Source organism: Centrocercus urophasianus, unplaced genomic scaffold (assembly GCF_019232065.1).
Source record: "Centrocercus urophasianus isolate 14NV4802_14NV808 unplaced genomic scaffold, USGS_Curo_1.0 seq_22, whole genome shotgun sequence".
Taxonomy (NCBI): domain Eukaryota; kingdom Metazoa; phylum Chordata; class Aves; order Galliformes; family Phasianidae; genus Centrocercus; species Centrocercus urophasianus.
Genome location: NW_024884778.1, coordinates 9,770,595 through 9,794,567, shown reverse-complemented (window position 1 = coordinate 9,794,567; position 23,973 = coordinate 9,770,595). Strand labels below are relative to the sequence as shown.

The following is a 23,973-nucleotide window of genomic DNA, read 5'->3' as shown; positions in this document are numbered from 1 at the left end:
GCCCTGACCTTGCTGGAGCTTGCTGAAGGCAGCAGAAGCCTCCTTGAAAATGATATCTACAGCTTTTAGGTAAGGTCCCAGTTTCCTAAAGGATGCGTTAAGGACCACACACCCATCGTGGTAGGCGCTTTGTAAGCACAGAACAAGAACCATGCACACACATGCACACATTGCTGCTTGCATGGTTACACACTAAACGGGATGTTTTGGGGTCGTAAATTTAGCTGTCTATTATGCATTCACAGGTCTGCTAGAGCACAAAGGAGCAAATGCTTCCTCATTTATCCTACGCTTAGCTGCTAATTAGGAGCTTTTAGGACATACAGTTTGAGGTGTTACCAATTAGCTCAATTGTGGACCAAGTGTGGAGCTGTTCTTTGTTTGTCACAGTCATTTAAAGCCAAAAAACAAATACCGGCGTCTCCTCTCTCTTTCCCCTGCGCCTTTGCATAGCTGCGCGATGAAATAATAATAATTTCATTGTCTACTTTTCAAAACTCAACTTTTAAAACAGGTTGTAAAAAGCCCCCACGTGGCTTATTTTGCCTAATTATTAAAAGTCAGGCTTTAAATTCGAGAAGAAAGGCTATATTAAAAAAAAAAAAAGGCACGAAAAGGAAAAATAACTAAAGAAAGCAGATGAATGAGTGGAATATGCTAGAAGTATTCTTCTATTGTTTACCATCCGGTGTTTTGAAGGGAGCTATGGGAGGTAAGTGCTTGAAGACCACATGACTTCAGAGGGGCTTCACACCATTTCACTGTGGCTCTGTTGAAGAATGAATGTCAAACAAAACAAAATAACCGACTAACATTAGATGCAGAGAAATAGAAGAAAATTGAAGAACTTTTTTTGAAAAAAAAGAAAGAAAGAAAGAAAAAAGTTCTACTTTGGGAGTTTGTTTTCTGTTTTCCCAGGAAGCTACCTACCTCACGGCATGAGAGACTTGCTTGGGCTGTACTCTCTTGTAGGAGCCAGCTCCACCTTGATGCAGCCTGGACCCACTGTGGACAGGAGGTTGAAGGACTGCATGGACAGAAGCTGAGCTGGTGGACATGGGGAGAAGGAGGAAGAGCAAACTGTAGCATCTCAAATGTGGGGCAGAGGACCTATGCTGGAACTGTGAAGCTGTCAACAACTAGAACAGTCTCTACAGGTTTGTCTTCCTCCTCACTCTTCTTCTCTTGAGATTTTGTCCTTTAACTTGGTAACATGAGATATAAAGGAAATAAATGAAGGCACAGATGCACGTGGTCCATGCTCCCTCCTGTCAGGTGGTGGTAAACCCACTGAGCAGGCGAGCTCAGCTTTCAACAGTTTCCTTCACATGTTATATCTAATTGGGAGAATCCTGGGTTTTGTCATTGATGATTTTAGCAAGATGGTCTTCTGAGACATCAAAGAAGTCCAGCTGGTAACCCATATGGAGAAATATATATATATATATATTCTATAAACATACTATCCCTAGAAAGCTCTTGTACACACTATGTGTGAGCTCACTCTGTACACCTACTCTTCACTATAGCCCGATTTTAGACATTGCATGACAGATAGTCCCACTGATACCTGTCAGTATTTCTATTTGGAGTCGACTTGGAGTTTTCTGCAAGGTAGCTGGTGCTCTTGTGGAGAGGAAAACTTTTCCCTGTTTGTTCTGTAAGTCTTTTCACCCATAGCTGCTTCATTGATTGCTGATTTTTGCTATGAGTGGAGGATCAGATTCACCCTTCTCTGTTTTCTTGTTGGAAAATGCAAACCAGGTACTTGGAGATTATTTCCATGGGCTTCCTTGGTCAGTGGCAATATTGGCAAATCCAAGATTCAGCGTTGTGTTGGTCGGAGATGCAGCTTTAACACCATTTAATTGCCAGCAAAGATACAGCACATACAGGAGAAAGGGGATAATTTATAAAAGTTTCAGAACCCCATTTTTTGGGGTACTTATATCCTCAGAAACACAGGGAAGTGGATCTCTCTTTTTTTTTTTTTCTTTCACTTCTGCTCTGATAGGCTCGGTGCTGGACACTGGGAAACGTCTGATCCTCAGCTGAGGTGCAGCTACAGCTCAACCAGGAGTGAAATGAGGGCATTTCAGCTCAACCAGGAGTGGTGAGAGGATGGCAAAACTGTATTTTAATCCTTCTTCAAGGTTGTTCATGCGGAGAGACATGTATGTGCAGATAGCACCTTGTAACTGTGCATCTGGGTCTCAGACTGTGCTAATCCCAGGCATGTACTGATGTGCTCCAGGCTGAGACTGCTGCCATCTGAAGGCAGGTGCCCCCAGCCCATGAGAGATGCTGTCACAGTGCCAGCTGGGTACTCTCCTTGATAAAACTTCATCCCCTCACTTCCTACATTCATTCACTTGTCAAGAGCAGAGGCTCGTTTTAACACTGTGGATTCTAAATTTTCTCTGATGCAATTATTGTTTGACACCGCAGCCCTTCCAAGAACCTTACATAAGGAAAGGGAAAGAATTAAATATGAGAAAAGTCTAAAAATAAAACTATTAAAAGGAGACAGAAGCTGTTTTGTGAGCAGCAGGAATGATGTGGTGCCTCTGGGAGAGGATGTGCTGAGCCAAAGGAGATGTTCTGCTTTCAGGCAGTGCCTTTCATTATATTTCAGTGAAGTTCTGTGCTTTTCTGAAGTTCTTAGGTGCAGCGCTTTTAGAAATGAGCCTGTTCTTCCTCTTTGCTCTTGCAAAAACCGCGACTTTCATACCATTTCCCAAGCCAATCTTCTTTTACAGATTGTGCAGCCAAAATTTCTCTTCTCTAATTAACCCAGAATGGTTTTTGAAGAAGTTTTAGCCACAGAGAACATCGAATTTAGCTCTTAGCCTGGAGCCAAGCTCTAGGCTAAAGAACACATGTCATTTTAGGAATTCATGCAGACACACCTTGACATCTGGGATGTGATATGTTGCCTGCGCGCTTCCCTGCTGAGCCGGTGAGCAGTGGTGGGTAGCGCTGATGCTGCAGGTGAAGCATCAGGTGTTTTGCCATTCGTTCCAACGCCTTGTCCAAGCTAGACAAGTAATTGCAGCTGATTTCTCTGACACATGCAAGCCCCTTCTGCTGGTGTTTGTCTATGTGATAACTTAATTGCTTCATTTCTTTTTCGGGTTGCTTCTGTGCAGCATACTGTAGCGTTTCCTAAGTATGTCCCATAAAAAAATTGCCTTCTCTGATTTCCAATGGAATGTTCCTTTGTAGTGCTAAAAGACAGCCAAGAATACGGAACGCACAGCGTTTTCCAGCGTGATTTCAAAACGTCCGTAACGGAATGTGGTTCACAGGTATCTGGTGAAATTCAGGTATGGAGTTTTAAGGGATCTTCAGAAATCATCTGCCTTGAACTAGAACCAACCAGGCTTCCAATTCGATAAAAGCCTCTGGTGCTGGTTGTTCAGCCTCTAGAAACAGTAAGGTTAGCATCCAGGTCTGCCTGTTGTAGGGCCCTCTCCCACAGGCAGATACAACAGCCCCTGAATCTTGTTACCTGCAAGTAGGTGTCTAGCTTAAACTAATCAAATGAACTTTGTTCCTTTGCTTCTGTTCCAGAAAGCATGAATTTCCCCCTCTTTTAGATGCCCTAGATGGGATGAAGCCCTCTTTGAATGTTTTTCTCTCTGCAATGGCTGTAGAAAAAGTCTGGCAGATGGCACTTGGCAAGACTAGATGAATATGCACTGAATGTCTCATTTGCATTGGGTCCCTTTTTGTCTTCATGGTTTGGGCACCCAACATCTGAGATACCAATTTCACATCCCTGTGATCCTCAGTGTGTTCTTGAGCTTTCTTTTCTGCACAGCTGTGACTCATTTCTCTGTGCTGTATTTGATGATGTTTGGAACAGTGACAGGGAGAGATGAGTCTGTGATGGTTTCTTTCTCAATATCTTGTCTGGGCTAAATAAAGGTAAAACCTTGATGAGCTACACTAGCATCCTGTCCAGAATACGTGTTGGAATGACAGGCTAGGAAGGTGATGGCTTTGAAATGCTAAACCATCAACATTTATAATGGAAGCCCATTCAGAACCAAAGAAGAAGCAATGATGTGAAGCCGAAGTGTTTTGAGTCCTCAAGATTAATTTATTTTAGAGATCCTATCTGTTGTCCAAAAGATGTTTTTGGAAAATGCTGAGAGGGTAATTTAAAGTAACGATAGCTTGTGGAAAATAGCAAACAGGTGGAAGATCATTCCTGAACAGGAGAAAGTAATGCATTATTTGCTATCACTTACTGCCATGGAACTTAATCAACAAAGAAAATGTGCTTTCCCTCTGGGGTAAATATCCTTCACGAGGCCATTGGTTTTTAATCCTGCCTGTGTGCCCACAGAACCAGACCTTTGCTTCTTCTGGCTAAATGCAGCTATATGCAAGGTTCATGGAAAAGCTTTCCTCTTGAGCTATAGAGCCATCAAGCAGTGGGGCATCATGTCACATTCTGCAGAGAACAAACTTCCACCTAAGTAAGCCTATAACGTGCATCTCTGAGTCCTTCTGAAGGAAAGCCAGCTGCATGTAAATTGAGGCGGCTTGGTTTCCTGAACTGCCTCTTCAGAGGCAGCAGAAATAGGAAGGATGAGTGAGCTTCTGTGCTTGCTTGCTTCTTTATTCTGAAAGCTACCGGGGACCAGCTGCACGGTAACATTAACCTGTTCCACTTTTCTTTTTGTCAGTGAGCTCCAGCTACTTTCCAAATGTGGTACAAGCTTGCAGTTACGTGTGACAGCGTCTTTAGATGCACTCTATTTTTAAAGTTCAAAGAGCTTCCTTATTAAGTGCTACATGTACTCAGCATATGAGTGATAAGCAGCAAGCCTGTTGGGCAAGGAGAAGCCAAGCTGTTGCGTCTCACTCCATCTAAATGACCCTGGTGGGGCTGCTCTGAGCCAAACATGCCATCATTTTGTGCTCCTGATGGTCGATGCCTATGCAGCAAAATGCTCTTATAGCAAGAGAGGGCACAGAAAAAACATGGAGGAGAACCTCATCCTACTGCTTCTCTTTGCCAGCCAGTTTCTAAAGTGAGGATGCAGAGATCATTTTCACCCCCGCATTAGTAAAGCAGAGAAGTTTTGTCTTGAAATCTCTTACAAAGTGCCACTTTTAGCCTGCCTTGCTCATGACTGCATGGCTTTGGATTTTTGTCTTTTTCTTAACTACCAATCAGCCACCCTCCAGCTGCAGTAATAACGTGTGGGATGGCAGTTGCCTCCAGTGGCTGTTTAAATTAAACACAGATCTACTGAATAGACACTGAGTGTCAAGAGATCTCTTCTGAGAAGTGAGAGGAGGATCTGCTTCCCTGTTAGCATTGCCAATGTGTTTCTGAACCTAAGGACTACACCTTTCTGACTTCAGAATATGTCCGTAATCATCTTCCTTAAGCAGCCTGTGTGCCTGCTGTCTCCTGGCTGAAGGTTATAGGCTGTGATTATGCATTATATTTAGAATCTTCTAAAATTTTGATCAGCCTTGGAGACTCAGCTTCAGTTCTCAAATGAGTGCAACAGGGCTGTTAGCCAGGCACTGGGGGGCTGCTTCAAGCCAGAGACTACAGTGAGCTAGGGGAAGCAAAGAAGGGGATGTGGCTAGGGGAGAGACATCCCTGGAGAAAGTGACCCTACTGCTTTATTCAGCACTCAGGATGCCAGTTCAGGCAGCATTTCCCAGATGGACCCATGGGATTACAGTCAGTGTTAACTTCAAAGCTGGGTACTATGGGAATATGAGGGGCGCAGGTCATGGATGTCCTTGAGGGCAGCTCCTTTCTCCCCATGCTGTGAAGAGCAGATGTGGTATAAAAGCTTCCTCTAGGAGAGGGCATGATTAATCTTTGCTTCTTAGAGGATGACAAATATATTATATTCGCCGACATGCACACGCATTCTCTTCGTCTGACGGGTGACCCCTGTCTTAATGCCAAGCGTGCGAGGTCCGGCTCTGTAAACGAAGAGGAGAGCTTTGCAAGCTCATTAATGCTTTGAAGTCGCTCATTAGGAGCAGATTCCTCTGGAGCTGGCAAGCGTAACACCCTTTGTGAGCACAGCTTCATTTGATATTAATGCGGGTGCTGCAGCTGGAGGCGTACAGAGATGCTGAGCTGCCGTTCTGCACACATAGACCAGCATAGTGGGTTGCTGTGGCTGTAATAGGAAGGGTAAAGGGAAGCAGAGAATGTTTTTGTCCTCTCTTGGCACCTCAAGAGGTGACATTTCCTCTTGGCAGGGTTTTTATGTGTGGTAGATTAACCCAGTCCTCTGCTGAGCTGCAGCATCCTGCATTGGGCCTTCCCAGTCCTTCCCATAGTGAAGAATGCTCCAGCATGTCTTCAGCAGAGGGGATGCTCTGATGAATAGGTTTCTCTGTGTGGGCATCATGGGAAGCATGGCAGTGCATGGAGGCCAGGCCATTTGGGGATCTTCTGGGAGGGGACAAGACTGGGAATGGGTTGCAGAATGCCAGTAAAGCAGTGGCAGCCCTGTGTAGAGATGCTGGCCTGGGAAGTGTGAGAGTGGCTGAAATCAGAGATGTAAAACATCAGGTTGCTGTGGCTTAAAGGCTAAAGACTTAGTGCATGTAGCTGTTTTGAGGCTGTGAGTTTGAATCTCATGTGAGTCAACAGAGAGCTTTTTTTTTTTTCTTTTAAAACAAAATAAAAGCTAGACAAAATAGAAGCTGTACCTCACCCCAAAGGAGAAAGAAGGACTCATCTCCCCACTGTCTCTTCTGATCAAATGCCCCAAAAAATCTGAACTACAGAGGGAGTAAGGACCAGGACCCAAGGTGGAAGGATGGTGCTAGAACTGCTTGGCATCTGCAGTGAGCACTGGTGGGCTGGCAGAGCTGCTCGTGTGCCTCTGGGCACCAGCAGGGTCAGGATGACAACCTCCAAAGATACCTGTGCTCCTGGCACAATGGTCTGGCATGGCATGTGGGTTCCTTTCTGTTCTCCATGGCTCGTGAGAACTGTTAACTCCTGGTTTGGCTGGGGTGGATAAATGGGCTGAGCAGATGCTATTTGGTGGTGGATCACCAGGATGTGAGGGAAAATCTATGAAAGTTTGGAAAATGCATGAGATCAGAAAACGTTTTTTTTTGTGTGGTAGGTAAAGGGAGTCAGGCAGCTTTTCTTTCTGTGCCTTGCCAGATTTGCTGGAGACCTTAAAGGAAGTGGTGAGGAGAGGAAGATGTTGCTGATCCTGGGAAGAGCCTTGAGTTGGTACTTTGGTGGCTTGGTGAGGTGAGTGTCCTTGAGGAGAGGACCTGGCTGGCCAGGGGACAGCAGGCAGCCCACCAGGATGGCCGAGTGGTGAAGGCGTTGGACTTAAGATCCAATGGGCGCATGCCCGCGTGGGTTCGAACCCCACTTCTGGTAGGAGCCTCCTTTTTCTTTCAGGCCACAAACCCCATCCTGGCCTTTAGACCATCTGTTTGGAGCAGGGGAGGGAGCTGTTAGCCAAGATACTGTGGCACTGAGACCATTGGACACCCCAGTATGAACACTCTGGTGGGACTGAGCGACTTCATCATCCAGGCTGGATGTGGAGAGAGATGTGAAGCAGTCCCTCTAGCACACGGTTACATCTCTTATCCTTTGTGCAGGGAGTGTTGGGATCGTCATGGGCTTGAATCCCACATGCCACCAAAATAGAGACTTGTTTTTTCCAAGACAGAAGTAGAAAAACCTGACTATCCTGTGGAAGATAAAAAAAGATGTTGAGCTTTACACAGTTCAGGCAAGTCACAAGTAGGAATATGTGCAAAGAAGTGGGTTTGAGTTTTGGGTTTCATGCTGGCTTCTCCTGCCAACTCTGCTCTGTGACCCCATGCTCGAGGCTTGGATCACTCCAAGCACCATTTGGCACTTTTTGGAGGGATCTAGCAGCGTCAGCAGTTCCTGGAGCTGGTCTAGAGGGCTCACAGTATGGCACAAGGATGTTCCTGGTTAAGCTGGGGAAATGCAGCAGAAACTGAGAGCTGCTCCTGTGCTAGCATGCCTTGGCACCCACAAACACGCATGAGATTTCTTCATTCCCTTCCTCTAGTGTATTGATGGGCAGTACACATTTCCCTTTGAAAAGATTTAGCCCACCAGACCCATGGAGATGCTGTCAGACTTTCATTTGGCTGCTTTGCTCTAACCCCGAGGCCAAACGGAAATGTCCTACTGCTGGGACATGATTTGAAGTGATGGTGTTAATTTGGTTAATTAGGATTCCTGGGTAGCGTGCGTGTCTTGCAAATCAGCTTACCATTGTAGTATCTCCGCAAAGAGTTATTTGCTGGTGCATGAGGTTATGTATGAATTTACGATTATGATGTAGCACCATTAATTTCATGCTTGTGGCAGATGATGCAGCTCAATTAAAAGTTGCATGTTAAGATCCTTGGCTCTCTCTGATATATAGGAATCGGCTCGTGGCCTGCAGGAAGGATTACAAGGCCTGTAACTGTGGCCATATAACAAATGGGGCAGGACCCAGAGGAGAGGACATGGGAGGAATTACTGCTCCTCTCCCACTTGATTAGTTCTGGGAGTGAAATGTTTTGTGTATCTGCCAGTTGCGACTAACCTCGGTCATTAAGTGATGCAAAGAATGACAAATACATCTCTGGGAGCACACCAGGGGGTCTGAGCAGCACTGCGGGTCTTTTGCCTCTGATGGCTTGGAGTCAGACTCCTGTTTAGTCCATGTGTCAAAGGCATTTACTGCCCTTCACTGAGTTCAAAGCCCAAATCACCTTGTTTAAACTTCCCTGTTGATCCATATTCTCACAAATCTTGTGGTTTTTCTACTCTAAGGGTATGAGCTCTGCTCTGCTCTTGATCCACAGAGGGTATCTATCTACTTTGCAAAACTATTGGGCAGAAAAAGTGTTGTCTGCAGGCACCCCGATCTGAATTAATAGCCTTTGAATGGCACAGCTCTGCACACAGGATTGGGTGAACATCTGAGGCCACGTGTTGATTCACCTCAGGACTGAGATCAAATGGCAGAGCCATGTAAGAGAGCCGAGCAGGAGATCTGGGGCTGGAGCAGCAAGGAGGACAGCGCTAAGGGCATGTTAGGGCTGTGGTGGACTGCTAAATAAGGAACATGGCTCATTGGGTATGGTGGTGTGGTGGGTTGATAATTGGGCTAGATGAGCTTAGTGGTCTATTCCAACCTTTACGGTTCTATAAGGCTATGATAAGTAGCCTTTCACCAGGCCACAGCTTTCCTACTTCTCATAAAGTCCTGTAACCTCCAAGTGTGTGACAAAGTTAAAGGAGCAGCTTGTCCTTAATATTTATTAAGATGGTTACTGCTGATTAAATACCAATAGTTTATTGAAATACATTTATTATAGATTAACCGTGCAGTATGACATCTGTTATGTTGTGGTTAAAAGTAAACCTCAGTAAAAGGTTTTTAATAATGAATTTGTATTGAAGTAGTGTATAATAAGTATCTTTAGCAATCTCACTCTCTATTTCACAAGACAGTTTTATGTTCAATAAATACCTCAAGATTATTAAAAACATATTTATCAAAGATTAACAGTGTTAAAATAGATACAAATCTAAGCTGCTAAGCTCAATAAGTGTGCCTATAATAATCAATTCCCATATTAAAACACAATAATAGCCCTGTTTAAATGAAATGGGTTTTTGGGATCTTTGTAAGTGCCATCTTTTGCTGTGTGCTCCTGCTTGCAGATCTCAGATTAGATCATGGAATGTTTGTACTTAAAATAAATCAAAGTAAAAGCAAACCAGTCCAGGCAGCTTCAGGAACGAGGAACCAGAGCTTCAAAGGATGTAGGTCAGTGCCAGACCACAGGCATCACAGCAGCCTGTCTGGCTTGCCCCAGCTCTACATCCTGAAGAAATCCCCATACCCAATCCAAATTACAGCCATGACACTTCCTGCAGCCCCACCACTTCCAGGATCGGGAGTTTGGAGCAGCAACTCTCAAAGTCTCCAACATCATAGATGCACCCACTCTGTTTTGGTGAAACAGACTGCCTGTCTTGTATCCCGTTATTATCTAGTGCTTGGAGGCAGAGTGCTAAAATGAGCTCACTATTTAGGGAGGTAAACAAAATGTTATTGTTTTACTGTTGTTATGCTATTGCTATAATTGCCAGCTGGTGGGTAACGAGAGCTTCAGCCTGTGCTGTGCTGCAGCTGCTGGGAGCAGCACCCCAGGTGCTCACTTTTTGTGTTGTGGGTGCCTCTTGGAGCATTTGGTGGTCAGTGTGGGTTGTTACCTTTATACCTGTGATGTATTGGTGGGGAAATTTGCCTCTTGTGATGGCAGAATCTCAGAAAACAGCCCGAGGGACAGACATCCCTCATTGCTACTCAGCAGTTCTCAAATACTTGGTGCTTTACTGTCTCCCACTTGCCTGTTGACTCCCTCCTTTTTCAGTATGCGTTTGAATGATAGATTCAGACACTGTCTTACCTCTATGGAGTCAGCTTCTTTTCCCAAGTAACAGTAATAGAACAAGAGGTAATGGCCTCAAATTGGTCAGGGGAGTTTCAAGTTGGATATGAAGAAAAAATTATTCTCAGAAAAGGTGATGATGTACTGGTACAGGCTGCCCAAGGAGCAGTGGAGTCACTGTTCCTAGAGGGGTCTGAGAACCTTGGAAATGTAAGCACTGAGAGATGTGGTTAGTAGGCATGATGGGGGTGGGCTGGGGTTGAACTTGATGATCCTGGAGTCTTTTCCAACCTTAATTATTCTATGGTTCTGCAGTTTAGATGCTATCAAGCAGTTCTAGAGGATAAGATGTGTGCACAGGCTGCCAAGGAAGACTTTCTAAGGCAGGTCCGGGTCAGGGCATGGTGAAGGTAGCTGAACGGCTTTGGGGAGATAGGAGAACACATTGGAGAGATGGTGACAGAGAAGAAGTAGGGAATTTCTGGCCTGAATTTGTCTCCCTCCTCGCATGTTGAGTATATGTATCTCCTAGTATGTGAATCCAACGAATCCTATCTTTGCTTGTATCTCCATTAGGTGTTGCAAATCTATGGCTCTGGGAGATGTCTGTCTCAGGACCTGGTCCATACAACAAAAAAGAGCTTTCCGTGCTTAGCTGGGTGAGGATAATTCCTCAGTGGTTTGCAGTGCTGGCTCTGCTGGGTGCTGTGGAGATCTGTTGTATTTTATGTAGAATTTCCTTTTTATGTGATACCCATTTCCACGAGTCCCTGACTTCACTTTTCATCCCACCTCGGGAAGCATGACCTGCAGAACTTCCAGGCTTTGTGGGTCTCTAATGCTCCTCTGTGGACATCCCAGAAGTTATACTTGTTTATACCCTGAGTGAGTTTGTCTTCCATATGTGTGTCTCAGCCCATCCACCCTGAGGAGGATGCTTAGCTGGCAGAAGGGAGTTTTCCATCTTAGCACAGAGCTGCAATTACAGGGGTGACCAGAGAGAAAAGACAAATGGGCACGCACCACTGCCTTTAATAGAAGGCAGTGATTCTTCTGGGCTCCGGAGTAATATGGGAGATCTGGTTTTAATAAATTAACAGTCTACAAGTAACAATCTCAAGCAATTAAACTCTGGAATGAAGGCAAGTACCATTAAATGTATTCTGGAGCTGACAGAGAGTGGAAAAGACAATCTCCAAGCAGTGCAGAAGGCAAAACTAAAATAAAAATGCCCCAGAGAGAATGGGTGAGGTCTGCTCCTGTCTTGTTTCTATTGTGCATGTATTTGGGCATCTCATCTTGCTCTCCATCACCTCTCCTTCCTCGGCTGGACTCTGGGACATGATTTGGAGCCTCACTGGGGTCATCCAAATCTCCAGATCTCCCTCATCTTCATACTTGCAATTGTAGGCAAGGGAGTGCTCATGGTTAGGAGGGTATGGCTGATGGAAGAGATGGGAAGTGTATGGGAGCTTGAGCATGGCTAAAAGATGAGGAGGGGAACAAATACAAAATAAAACAGCTAAGCCTCCCTGTCTTACATTAATAGGCTGTATGGAATCCGCTTTGCCATAGAATTCAATTTATTTCCATTTAAAGGCTGTTCTTCTCAATCAGTGCAGCTAATAAATAGCTGCTGATGGCCATGACCCCCAGGCTGAGGGAAGAATTTATCTTCTGAGCCAATTAAAGGAATTGAACAATTCCTTTTAATAACGCTATGGGATTTTATATTAAAAAAAAAATGGAGAGAGAAAGAAATCCTCCTTCTAAGCCTTGCAGAAAAGAGTCAGGTGGGCTCTAGGAGAGTTTCATGCTTTAACTTGCCTTGTGAAGCTTGTAGGGGAACTATAGCATTCCTTGTGAATGCAAAGGAATGCATTTTTTAAAATGATATTAAAAAAAATAAAATAAACAGCAAAAAAAAAGTAAAGGCAAATTATGTTCCTTTCTTTCCAGGGCTGTAAAGAGTTTGGAGTGAACAGTGAAGTTCTGCAATGTGGTGGGTGATATAAATGTGTCAGGTCAGCCATGATGACTCTTGCATGGAAAATGAGGATTTATCTGCATGTTCTGTGGGTGTGAGGGCAGTGGGACCCAAAGCATCAGAGCCTTTGGCCTCCGGTGCATCCTCATTCTTAGGGGGAAGGTGAAACTAGGCTTTCCATTTCTTCTTTTCTGTGATTCACATGACTTTATTTTAGTGGTAAAAATCCAAATTGACCTCCTTTCTTGTGGAAGGATGGGAAGCATCCTATGGGCTTTGTGGGTTCCTAAATCTGTCATTGGAGCTACAGCGTGGTTGAGAGAGTGGATGTACCTCGGAAGACAGACAGGTGTAAATGAGGTGGTGAGGAAAGCTGAACAGATACCTAGTCAGTTTTTACAAAGCTACATAACCCCAAATGGCAGCAGGTCTTCTCCACTCCATCACTCTCCTGTCAGTAAAATCTCACGACTCCTGTTGGCATCAGGTGAGAGCATCTGTCAAACACACAAACGCTGCTGTGCTTTAGGGAAATCTCTTATCTCCATTTTACAGATGTCAAGCAGAGGCACAGAGAGGTTAATTGACTTGCCCAAAGTCAACACAGGAGGTCTAGAAGTGACACTAGATTCTCAAATCCCTGTCTTCTGGCTTAATCATAAGACCATCCATCTATTCTCTTTTCTCTTAGGACATGCAATAGTTCCGGCACTTGAGTGGGCAAAGTGCAGGTAGAGCCTGGGCATTCCTGGTGATGGTTTCTCAACTCTGTTTCCCAAGTGTACATCAATTTCAACCTTGAAAGGTGAGAGTTTTTTGTTGCTTTTTGTTTGTTTGTTTATTTATTTATTTTTGAAGTGAGACAAATTTGCCTGAGTGTGCGGAAGAGCATTCACTCATGGGGAGGCATTTCAGAGTTATTGATGCCAAAGGACTTCTCTATGAGGTTTAGGTACAGATAAGACATTTTCTTTTGGGTTCTAATGAACCTCTCCTATCAAACTGAACAACTTGAACCCACAGGTAAAAAACAAACAGCAACCTCTATTTTTAAATAGTCACCTGGTAATAGAACCACACAGGATATTTGAGATCTGTCCTTGACAACAATTCCCCTATCTCTGCAAGCAAGTCTGTCTGTGAAAGGCCATTGAGATGTGTGGCAAGGTGTAAACATTTCCATCACAATGTCTCTTGTTTCGAAAGTGTGAATGGGAGAAGCTGAGTTCTGAGTGAGTGCTGATGAACGTGGGAACAAGCACTACTGTCCCTCTGAGACTGGGAAGGAAATCACAACTCTAAGTCCGACTGTTACAATTTGCAGGCTTTCTGCGACATCTCTGTTCCTCCTTCTTGCTCTCTCATTTTCATTTTTTATTAATTACCTGGTGACAATTTTCCCAGAGGATTGTTTCCCATTAATTATTAGGAAAGCTACAGGGGGAAAGTTGAACTGATGGAGATCTCCCTTTGAGAACATTGAGTGGCAGGATTTTATGTTGCCTGCATGAGTATCTTTTTGACAGTCACCTTGCACAGGGGGTTAAATGACCTATCTGGGACGCAAAATAAGTTTTGTGTTGCAGTGAAACAAGCTGAGTAAGGAAACTTTAAGTGTTGGTTTGTTGGCTCTGAAGACTAAGACACTGCTTGGATAGAATTGATCAATGTGCTTTGTACATGATATATTATCATGTACCATGTGTAGGAGAAGTCACAGACAGAAAATAGTGTCAATAAGGACCATGCTGCATTTGCATCACTGTTTTCTGTTGCTGGAAATGTAGATGGCAAGAGAAGGAGTAATGCTGGCTGAAATCTCAGGTCCAGATGGTGACTGTCCCCAATACAGATGAATAATGAAGGTGGAGGAAGAGCGTCTGCTCCTCCTCTCAGTCTGAAGCCATAGGTTTTGTAATTGTGTTTTTTACAGTCCCCATAGCGTAGTAAGATTCCTGGGAATTCCTTGAAAGAAATTCAGGTGTTAACACTGACTGACTCCATGGTCTAGCACGTCTGTTTGAACACTTTTGGCATTCAATTTCTATTTGAAAGAAAGTAAGTTGATATTTTGATGATACTGATCTGTAGACCTTCTTCTGAGGATTACTGTAAGTTACTGAACACCATTTCCTAGGATATATGGTACTTCAGTACTTCTGTGTAATCAGAATGGTGTCTTCTATCCATGAACTTACCTTTGCAGTAAGCCAGGAAGAGCCAGGATTTCCATCAGAAAATCCTGGCTAGGTTTGCTGGGAAAGGAATGGGGTGAATGTAGCCGCAGAGCAGAAAACAAGTATCTGAGCCTTAAGTTAAGGACCTTAAGTTGCATTAAAGAGTGGTAGCTGCCTTTCCGTGCCAAGCCCTATTCTCCAGACAGGATGACTTTCTGCACTAGACAGCACTGCTCCAACCTGTTACAAGCGCATCCACAATTACCCCTCCTGAAGGGCTCTGTTCAGGTGTAGTGCTTTATTACACGTCAACTCCCATGCTGTTTTACAACATGGTTACTATGGTTACCCACCACCCCCTGTAACCCACGGAGCCCATAAAGAGACAGGACTGCAATTCACAGTGGCAGGAGCTGTCATGTGCAGAGATGGGTGAGTACCAATGAAGACCCATGGTCAGGTCCTGGCTGTGAGATTTGCTGCCCTGGGAGCTGCTCTTTGTGTTGGGAAGCATTGGGGTCGCAGGTGGGTGAAGGTGGGAGACCTTGTCATACCTCAGGTAATTGTCATGCTGCTCCCAACTGCCCTACTTCTTAACCCCATGTCAACAACTGACACTTACCTGCCAAATCTTGGAGTTCATTGCATGGGTGGGACTGGGAGAAGTGACTAGGAACTGCTGGCTCAAAGTGAAAGCCAAATGTTTCCAGGAATTAAGATACAAACGTGGTGTCTTACTGGATTTGGCCCCAATAGCTTTTCCTTTCCAGGATAATAGATTGGATGCATCTGTATTTCATGTTCTGGGGTGGCTTGTTTTCATGATAAAAGTATGTTCTGACAGATTTTTAAGGAAGGACCATGGAGCTGATTTGGACAACATGACCGCTATGGAAAATGAAATTTTATGGGCATAATTATTTAACAGAACACTTCCTGGTGCTTAGCTGTCTGTCTAGTTGGACCAGACCATTTCCACAAATCAGTTACTGTCATTTGATATTTGCTTGGTGTTAACCTGCCAAATAGTTGTATGTGCAGGGATGCTATCCAAAATAGTTAAGAGAGCCTGTAAAAATAAGAGATTTGGAAGGTTTCAAGGTGAAGCAGATTAAAACCTTATTTCCCTGAGGAGAAAATCGATGTCGGTTGTAAAAACAATTTTAAAAAATCAAGCTTCCTCCACCCAAAATAAGTCATCCTAAACCATAAACGTTGTGCTTTCGGGGAACACCCTTTCCCTCCAACTATATCAGAAATTAACTATTTTGACAAGTTATTTTCCACCGGTTCCAGGTGAGGTGGATGAAGGGCCCTTGAGGTGTCAGTAGATAACAAATTGGAGATCGGTCTGAAATAGTATATTACTGCAAATAACGTCATCTGCCTCCATGGAGGCAAAATATTCCACGGGAAGGGAACAGTCCTTTCCTACGTGGTTTGAATTCATCCACAGAACAAACCATGTGCTTGTTCCCAGCCACCAACAGGCAACCAGCTAATGAGACCTGGGAGGAAGCTAAAAGGAGAGTGACCAGACCACCCTTTCTGCCTTCTGATGGCTAAATGATCAGATGTTTGGAAAAACTGATTTCTGTGGGAAGCCTCAGACGGCTAAACGAGGCTAGGAGATGACAACGCGTACTTCTGTGCGCTGAAAAAAGCCTAAAAATATCTGAAGGGTGTAAACATGAAGGAGAGAGCTGCAGTATCAAAGGGACAGCACACGGTACAGGGCTCAGAGCTGGCAGCTTTCACTGCTGTGTGGATCAGCGGATGGGGGATAACTGAGAGGCAGAGCTGCCTTATAATGGCTGTGTTTCACTTAAGATTGTTGCTTTGTGTCTCGAGTTGTCATGCCCTGTTCCCTCCAAAGATGGGCATCGGGATCTGTCCCACTGAAACGCTGCAGACAAAACTAAGCTACAAAATATTTCCCCCATGCTTAATTGTGGTGACCTCCAAAACCGTGAGATGAATGGGAGCCCACTGAGAGCAAGGGGACTTTGCCCATGGGGCTGAACGCCCCGCTTTCCCCTGCCAAATGCCATTTGTCCTTGCAGTCGCTCCCGTCCTTCTCAAGTAATAAAATGCCATATGGATCATCATTACCTGACCCAAAGAAATTGTTATATATTTCCTATAGCTGTCTCTAGATATGTGGTTGGATTCTCAGCTGATGGGAAGCAACGCTGATTCATAGCAGCTGAAGACAGAGCCTCTTGTGTTTTGTCTTGTCTTCTCATCTCATTGAACTTCCCAAGGATCTAAATGAATGTAGGGGAAATGTGACCTTGGCTCACTGAATTGTTTTGGGGACTAATGTGCTGAGAGATTTATGGCCAAAGAGATTTCTTTTTTTTTTTTTTTTTTTTTTCTCTTCCTTTTTCTTTAATGAAAAAATGCTTTCATTCAGCAGCTTTGATGGAAAGCCTGCGAGGACCCATGATAAGTATGTAACCGGAACAGACTCATATTAGATATCACTGTTACAAATCTATTAGTCCCACACATTAGAGCATGTGCTGGACCTGATGAGCTACACTAGTGGGAACATGAGTCATTTTCTGAAATAGATGTAGCTTGCAAATCTTTTAGACTGTTATCCAATTCCTTTTCTTTCAGTTTAATTAGGATATAAAACATGGCCTTAAGAGCTCACAAGAGTGGAAAAAACTCCATGTAAGAGATAGGGAGCCAGCTGTGAGCGTCTCCCAGCTGTTCTGCTGCTGATTCTGCTGGCTGCTGCCCACCAGGTGGTTTTGCTGTGCCCTCAAGGGCCAGGTCTCTCGAAACAATGCAAAACAGGACAGAGCTACTCTTGCTCGTGAGAGGGTAATGTGCACAAAGCTGGTTGGACTTGGGCTTCCTTTGCATTCTTGCTCAGTCGAACCTTCACTGGGAGATGCTGGGTTCCCTTCCTGGGCTGCATTGCTTTGCTGGGGCACTCAGCACCTGCAGGGACTTGGCCAGCACCCAGCATCACTCCTGACGTGGGGAGGGGTCTGCAGGGTAACACAGCAACAGCAGAGAGCAGCAACGAGACAAATCAGCGGTGGTTCTTTTCCAGCCACATATGCAAAGCACCTATAATGAGCGGAGATGAGCCCCTGAGATCTGTGATGCTGCTGATGAATTAATATAAAATCAAACTGTACACTTTAAAGACAAGAGCATCCAGCCCTTCTCATAATCAATGCAGGACATGTTTCATCCAGAGCAGATCTGCTATCATTGGAGCTCTTTCTGTTCTTGAATTCATCTGTTCTGTACGTTTGAGGACTGGTGCAATTAGCATTTGGCTTTGCACAATTCAGAACCTAATTCCTATGAATTTCCATGTCTCTCTTTTTCTTGTTTTGATTCTTGTTTGTCCGTTTGGTAGTTTGTTTGGTAACATATTTCCTGATTGAAATAAAAATAGCAGAGATGGGCATTTACTTTCTTCCTGGACAGATTCCTTTGGATAAGGATTTATTTCTTTTTTAAAGAAGGACACCTGGTTTCCTCATAAATGAGTGTTGGCAGGTTGAGGGGGGAGCGGGGAGGGAGGGTAGAAATGCATCTGTTTAGAACAAATGCAACACCATAGGAAAGCTTGATAATATGATCCAAGATTGGCCCGATTGCCTGATGCTTTAAACATATGGCACACTCCTATATATATTATGCATGGAAACTAGCTGCATGCACATAGCAGCCGTTCTGCAATGTTTTACATACAGCCTGCCAAACCCTTAACTTCCCTGTTCTTATTCAAACACAGCTCTCAGTGAAGACAATGAGCTTTTATCTAAGAGGCTCACAGTGTTATGCACGCTCTATCCCTTCTCTATTAATTTCATCTCATCCGGATCAGGATTTTGTCCTTATGCACTGAGCCCTGACCTTCCTGCTCCCGAGGGCTTCTGTAGATGGAAACGTGTGGCGCTGTGGCAATGGAGGAAGTGCTGCTGGGCAGGAAAATGAGCCTCATCTGCAGCAATGTCAGTGGCTCTGATGTAATGCTCATATACATCAGTGTGTTAGCTCTGGCTCTTGTTATTATGTACTCAGCATAGTCTAGGATTGCTATGAGAGTTTTCCAGATCCACAGGGGCAAGGTGAGCACTGGGATCTAGTATGGAATGTGCTAAGAGCTGAGGAGAAACTGCCCTACTTTCTACCTTGCCTTTGTCTGGCTGAGCTTTCTTGATTGTGTGGGAAAACTGCTCTTCTGAGTGGAACTTTTTACATCATCTGTGCAAGGAGGACATGTACATTCGTTAAGCATTCTGTATTTTTTGTGTGTGTCCGAGGAAGGGCAATGAAGCTGTGAGGGGTCTGGAGCAGAGCACAAGTCTTAAGGGTACTGGCTGAGTGAACTGGGGTGGTTCAGTCTGGAGAAGAGGATGCTCAGGAGAGACCTTGCTGCTTTCTACAGCTGTCTAAAAGGAAGTTGTGGAGGGCTAGAGGTTGGACTCTTTTCTCAGGTAACAGCGATAGGAGGAGAGGTAATGGATTTAAGTTGCCCCAGGGGGTGTTCAAGTTGGATAATTAGGAAACATTTATTCTCTGTAAGAGTGGTAAGGCACTGGCACAGGCTGCCCAGTGAGGTGGTGGTGTCACCATCCTTGGAGGTTTTGAAGAACCATGTGAATGTGACACTGAGGGATGTGGTGGATGGTGAGCATGGTGGAGGTGGGTTGACAGTTTGACTGAATTATCTTGGAATTTTTTCCAACCTTAATGCTTCTGTGATTCTATGATTTTTGTACGGCTGGCAAGAAATTGGGCTGGGGAGTGCTTTTGTGTGTATGCCTTGGTTACCATTAGTGCTGTGCTTGGATTTCACAAGAGGATACATTTTTGGAGAAGAGGGAAACATATCCCTTTTTTCTTGAATTTTCTTGAAGGGCTGAACCAGGTGTTAATGTTACCAATCAGCACAGTGTCATCATGTGTTTCCTTACTATGCTGATGTTTTTGCCCTTTTCTGGGGTCTTTGTACAACTGATATTGCGAATGCCTCTTCAAGTGGTGACAATTTCAAAATGCAAAGAGCAGACTTTTTTGAATCAAGAAAAGAAGGTGCTTCAAATTGTTCAGTCCTGTAGTGATTCAGAGCTTCACTGCCAACCTAGATACCACCTGCCTGCCAAAAAGGCTTTGAGGCATCCAGAAACAATGTGGAGAGTTTTGCACAACTTCTTCTACCATTATTTCTGCAAAAGAAAATTTCCAGCAGTATATCGGCTTTGACAGGCGTAATTATGCCTAACACAGTGTCAAAACTTCACAGTTTTGAAGAACTTACTGTCAGTCTGATCCCTGTCCACCCACATCTCCATTGAGAGGGTCTGAAACTGGTCAACGCTTCTTTTCAGTTGTCATTAGTTGGTAGCTGGCATGAATTCTAGGGATTTGATTAAAAAGAATATCCTCCTTCTTTTGTCATCTTGAACACTGAGTAAGGAAAAGTGTTTTTGCTGTCTTTGGATTTCATTTTCTCCTCTACATAAAATATTACCTAAATTTCCTGAGCTCTGTCAGATACTAGGGGAATTCCTGTCCTCTTCTTCCCATAAATACACTCTGTGGCCGTGCAGCAGTAACACCAAAATCCTACACAATTAGACTCTAAAGGGTGATCCAAATTCAGGTTTAATCTTGGGTAAAAAGAAGCCTTTAGATCAAAAATCCCCACTACTGTGCAAAGCAAAGGCTCTGAATACACTGCAATGCAATGATCATTAGAGAGGCAGAAGATCTAAAGTTTAACACTCACCCAGATGAGTGATGGATAAACATGATTTCCCCCCCTCAAAAAAAAAGAAAAAAAAGCGCTTTCTCATGCTCTTTAATCCATCCAGAATTAACAACTGGGTGCTGACTGAGACACAGCTTGATTGGGAAGAGATGAAGGGACAGAGTGGAAGCTTAACGCACAGCCAGCTCAAAATGAATGTGTTTAATGCTGCCTATCTCAGAAGCTTTGAAGAAAAAGGCTTCATGTCCTCAGTGACTCCCTGCAGCAACTTTTTGGCATTAAAGTTCGCGTAAGAGAATTATGAGTTCCCATTATCACGTATGGAGATGGGATCCATTGTGCTGATTCCAGCACTGTAGAGATTTAACATTTGCCATGCTTCGTTCTGCACATACACTGTGATGTGTCCTTTTCAAGTCACAGCCGACTACATTGAAATCTTGACTGACGCTGCTTATCTGATAGGGGCCGCTTCTTTGCTGGCTGCTCTTTAGAGTGATAAATGTCAGGAGTTTGGGAGTTTGCTTGTATCTGGGCATTCCATCTGAAACTTTGGGCAGGTAATTATCCTGAGACCATGGGACTTTGTCATGAAATCCACTGCTGTGCTTGTATAAGGAACAAGTCAGCCAAGGGTTATGGATTCGCAGTATCCAGGAATCAGGAAGCCTCCACAAAGATAAGGAAAGAAGGATAAAATCTGAACAAAGATTTTCCCCTACTGAAAATGAAAGCAGACCTCTTCTGACATCGTGAAGTTGTCTACGCTGGTCACCTGGGAAGGCCATGAATTTGGACTGACCCAGTGGCCTCCAGATTTGAGACTTCAGTCAACCGAGCAAAGCAACTAACCCTTGCAGACCAGTGTCACAGCTGGAGCAATGTGATAAACCTCTTATGAGAGGGAACTGAGACGTAGGGCAGCCAGTGGGTGCTCAGCAGAAAACTTTCTTTCCTCATAAACTCTTAACACTTTTTTTTTTTTTTTTGTCCTGTTGAAATCTGCAATGAGTTGGAATTGGAGGTTTCTTCTGCTCCGTTTCTTCTGCTCCATTCCTTCCTGGGAATTCCTTCCTTCTTGCTTTTCTTTTCCAGGCCTACTTGGTTCTTCCCCTCCAGCATTTACCAGCTGAAAACTGAAAATAGGGTTCACTGAAATCCATCACATTTTGGCTAGAATCATTCTCAGTGCTGATGAGCTCTGACAAATTAGTGTTGACAGTGTGGGGAGGGAGAGGAGCAGGGATCATCTTGACTCCCTTTTGCCCAGTATGGGGCTGTTCCTTCCAGTGTGTCCCACAGATTAAATAACTAAGGTCTCTGGCCGGAATTAATGTCAGTTTTCTTTTCTGGAAAAGCTGTCCAAGCCAATCTCAGTGAGTTTGTTGGCTTCCATACAACACAGGAGGAGGTCAGGAAAGTGCCTGCATTTTGACCAGCTGTGACAGTGACCACAAGAGGCTGCCTGGATCCTGCTGATGCTGGTTGCAAAGTCTGGGGTAATAGGGCTGGGGTTGCTGTGGAGTGGCACTGAGAAGACAGAGAAGCTCTGGCAGCTTCCCCCACTGCCCTGGAGTTCACTGCAGTGTGCCATTTGGAGGCACAGGGTGAGGAAGGCTCTCTCTGTGTTCACACGCCTGAGTCAGTTCATTTAGGAGCTGGAGGGTAACAATTGCTTTATCTGGTTGTCTTTTTGTTGTTGCTTGTGCCTTTGTTTGCTTCCCCCTCCTTTCCCCTTAACATACCCTTTGAGCTGTTCTTTAATTGAAGTAAACGGAGCAGCTGCTATGGTGTGTGTTGTTTTTCCCATTTTCCCCTGTGAGTCACACATTTCCTTCCTTAATGTCTCTATCTTCGTTGGTCTGTACTAATGAAGCTCCACATCTCAGCTGCTGAATGCTCAAGCTCGTCTGCCTGGAATTTTCTAACTCATTTCAATTCATTTCCCACTTTCTCCTTTCCCTCCTGCTGCCTTTCTCCTGCTCCCATTCCATAGTTCTTTCTCTCTCTCCCTGTCTTTTCCTCTTCCTCAATCCCTTCCTGCATGTGTGTCCCCAGCCACAGCTCCCCATCCCCTGCCACTACGTGTAGGGGCAGAACCATGCAGGTAAGCACAGCCCTTGTTGTGCCTCTTTCCCTGCAGCCCCCTCCTGCCTGCTGCCCTCTGTATTGCCCCTTTCACTCAGGTTCTTTTCTCCTGCACTGTTTTTCAGAGCAATCCACAAAGCGCTTTCAAATCCATGGCCCCTCCTGACCCCATCTACTCCTGATCTCTGGCAGCAGCCTGTGCTTCAGAGGAAAGTGACTTTGTCCTCTGCTCCTGCCCTTGCACATCAGAGATGCTCATGTTCTGCACAAGACTCAACCCAGGGCTGAAACCAGAGGTGCACAGGCCATGGGAGTGCAGGCGCATAGGGTGCTGCACATCACTGAGTACAAATGATGCATGTGCTGGGAGATGCAGTATCATCACAGGTGCCGTGGTGAGGAAAGGCTCCTACAGCTCTGGGCTGGAGGAGCTCTTCCTGGAAGCTAGGAAACGCCAGAAAAGTATGTTGTCCCTTTTGTCCCTCTCTGCTCCATAGGGAAAGGAAATAAGGCTGTATAGCCCCATGCCTGAGACTCAGTGGACAAAGCTATTTCTTGGTTGTGTGTTTTGCACAGGGTTCAACCTTAAGTGCACAGTCAAGAGCAAGCAATGGGATAGACAAATGGCAACAACTTCACTCTGCTTTGCTTTGCTTATGAGGGTCGTTTTTTCTACAGCTCTGCTTACTCCAAGAATAGTAACGTGGGCAGTGGGAAGCAGTGTGTGGTGTGAGCTGTATGCCATGGAGGGCGGAGGCACAGGGAGGAGAAGACGTGAACCAAAAGGCTCTGCCCTGAATAAAGTCAGGTATGTCCTAGAGCACCCCTCCTCAGTACTTGCCTCTGCTGAAATGAACTGAATTGCAAAAGTCTGCTGATCAGGGGTTGCAGTGCTAGTCCTGCTCTTTTTTTCATTATTATTAATTTTTGGTGGTTATTGGTAGGCATTTCCTGCCTTCATTTTAGCTCTATGTCCTGCTGATCTCCATTGCGTTTATATCCTTGCTCAGACAGAACAGAGGGAATGTTGTTTCTTTTCTTAAAAAGTTGGGTAGCCGAGGAATAAAGAAGCAAGGATACAATCAGAAACTTGGAGTCAGAGCATATCACATCAACTGTAGTGTGTCAGCAACCCCTTAAATGCGTTATGGAGAAGAGCCTGTAACCAGTCAGCACTGCATTCTCAGTAGTGATCCTCAGCATCGTCAGGAAATCCAAAGAGACCTCTGAGAATTTCTGTTTTAGATAGAAGCCCTCACTAAAATCCCACTATCATAGCTGGATCAATGCCCTTCCCAGCTTTCCCTTTCTCTCTTCCAACCTACAGCCATATTTTCACATAGGGGTAAGCAGAACTGAGTCCTTGAGATTTGGTTGCAGGAATCTGATCCCAGACCTCGAGTTTTGCAAGTTAATTCCTCCCTTATCACTAGACATCTGCTTCCCCCAGGAAGAAAATCAAGGTTAAAATCATTTTGGAATCACCACTGAACAAAGAAATGCAAATCTTTTCA

General features: G+C 44.6%; 1 long non-coding RNA gene and 1 other non-coding gene across 2 annotated transcripts; both read left to right on the top strand.

The window, feature by feature from the left end:
• On the top strand, positions 1-23,256 carry LOC122162930. The gene is made up of 4 exons (XR_006169749.1): positions 1-69; positions 919-1,157; positions 13,137-13,250; positions 23,138-23,256. It is a non-coding gene; the product is annotated as an uncharacterized LOC122162930 (long non-coding RNA).
• On the top strand, positions 7,317-7,399 carry TRNAL-UAA. The gene has a single exon. It is a non-coding gene; the product is annotated as a tRNA-Leu (tRNA).
• Positions 23,257-23,973: the final 717 nt, after the last annotated feature.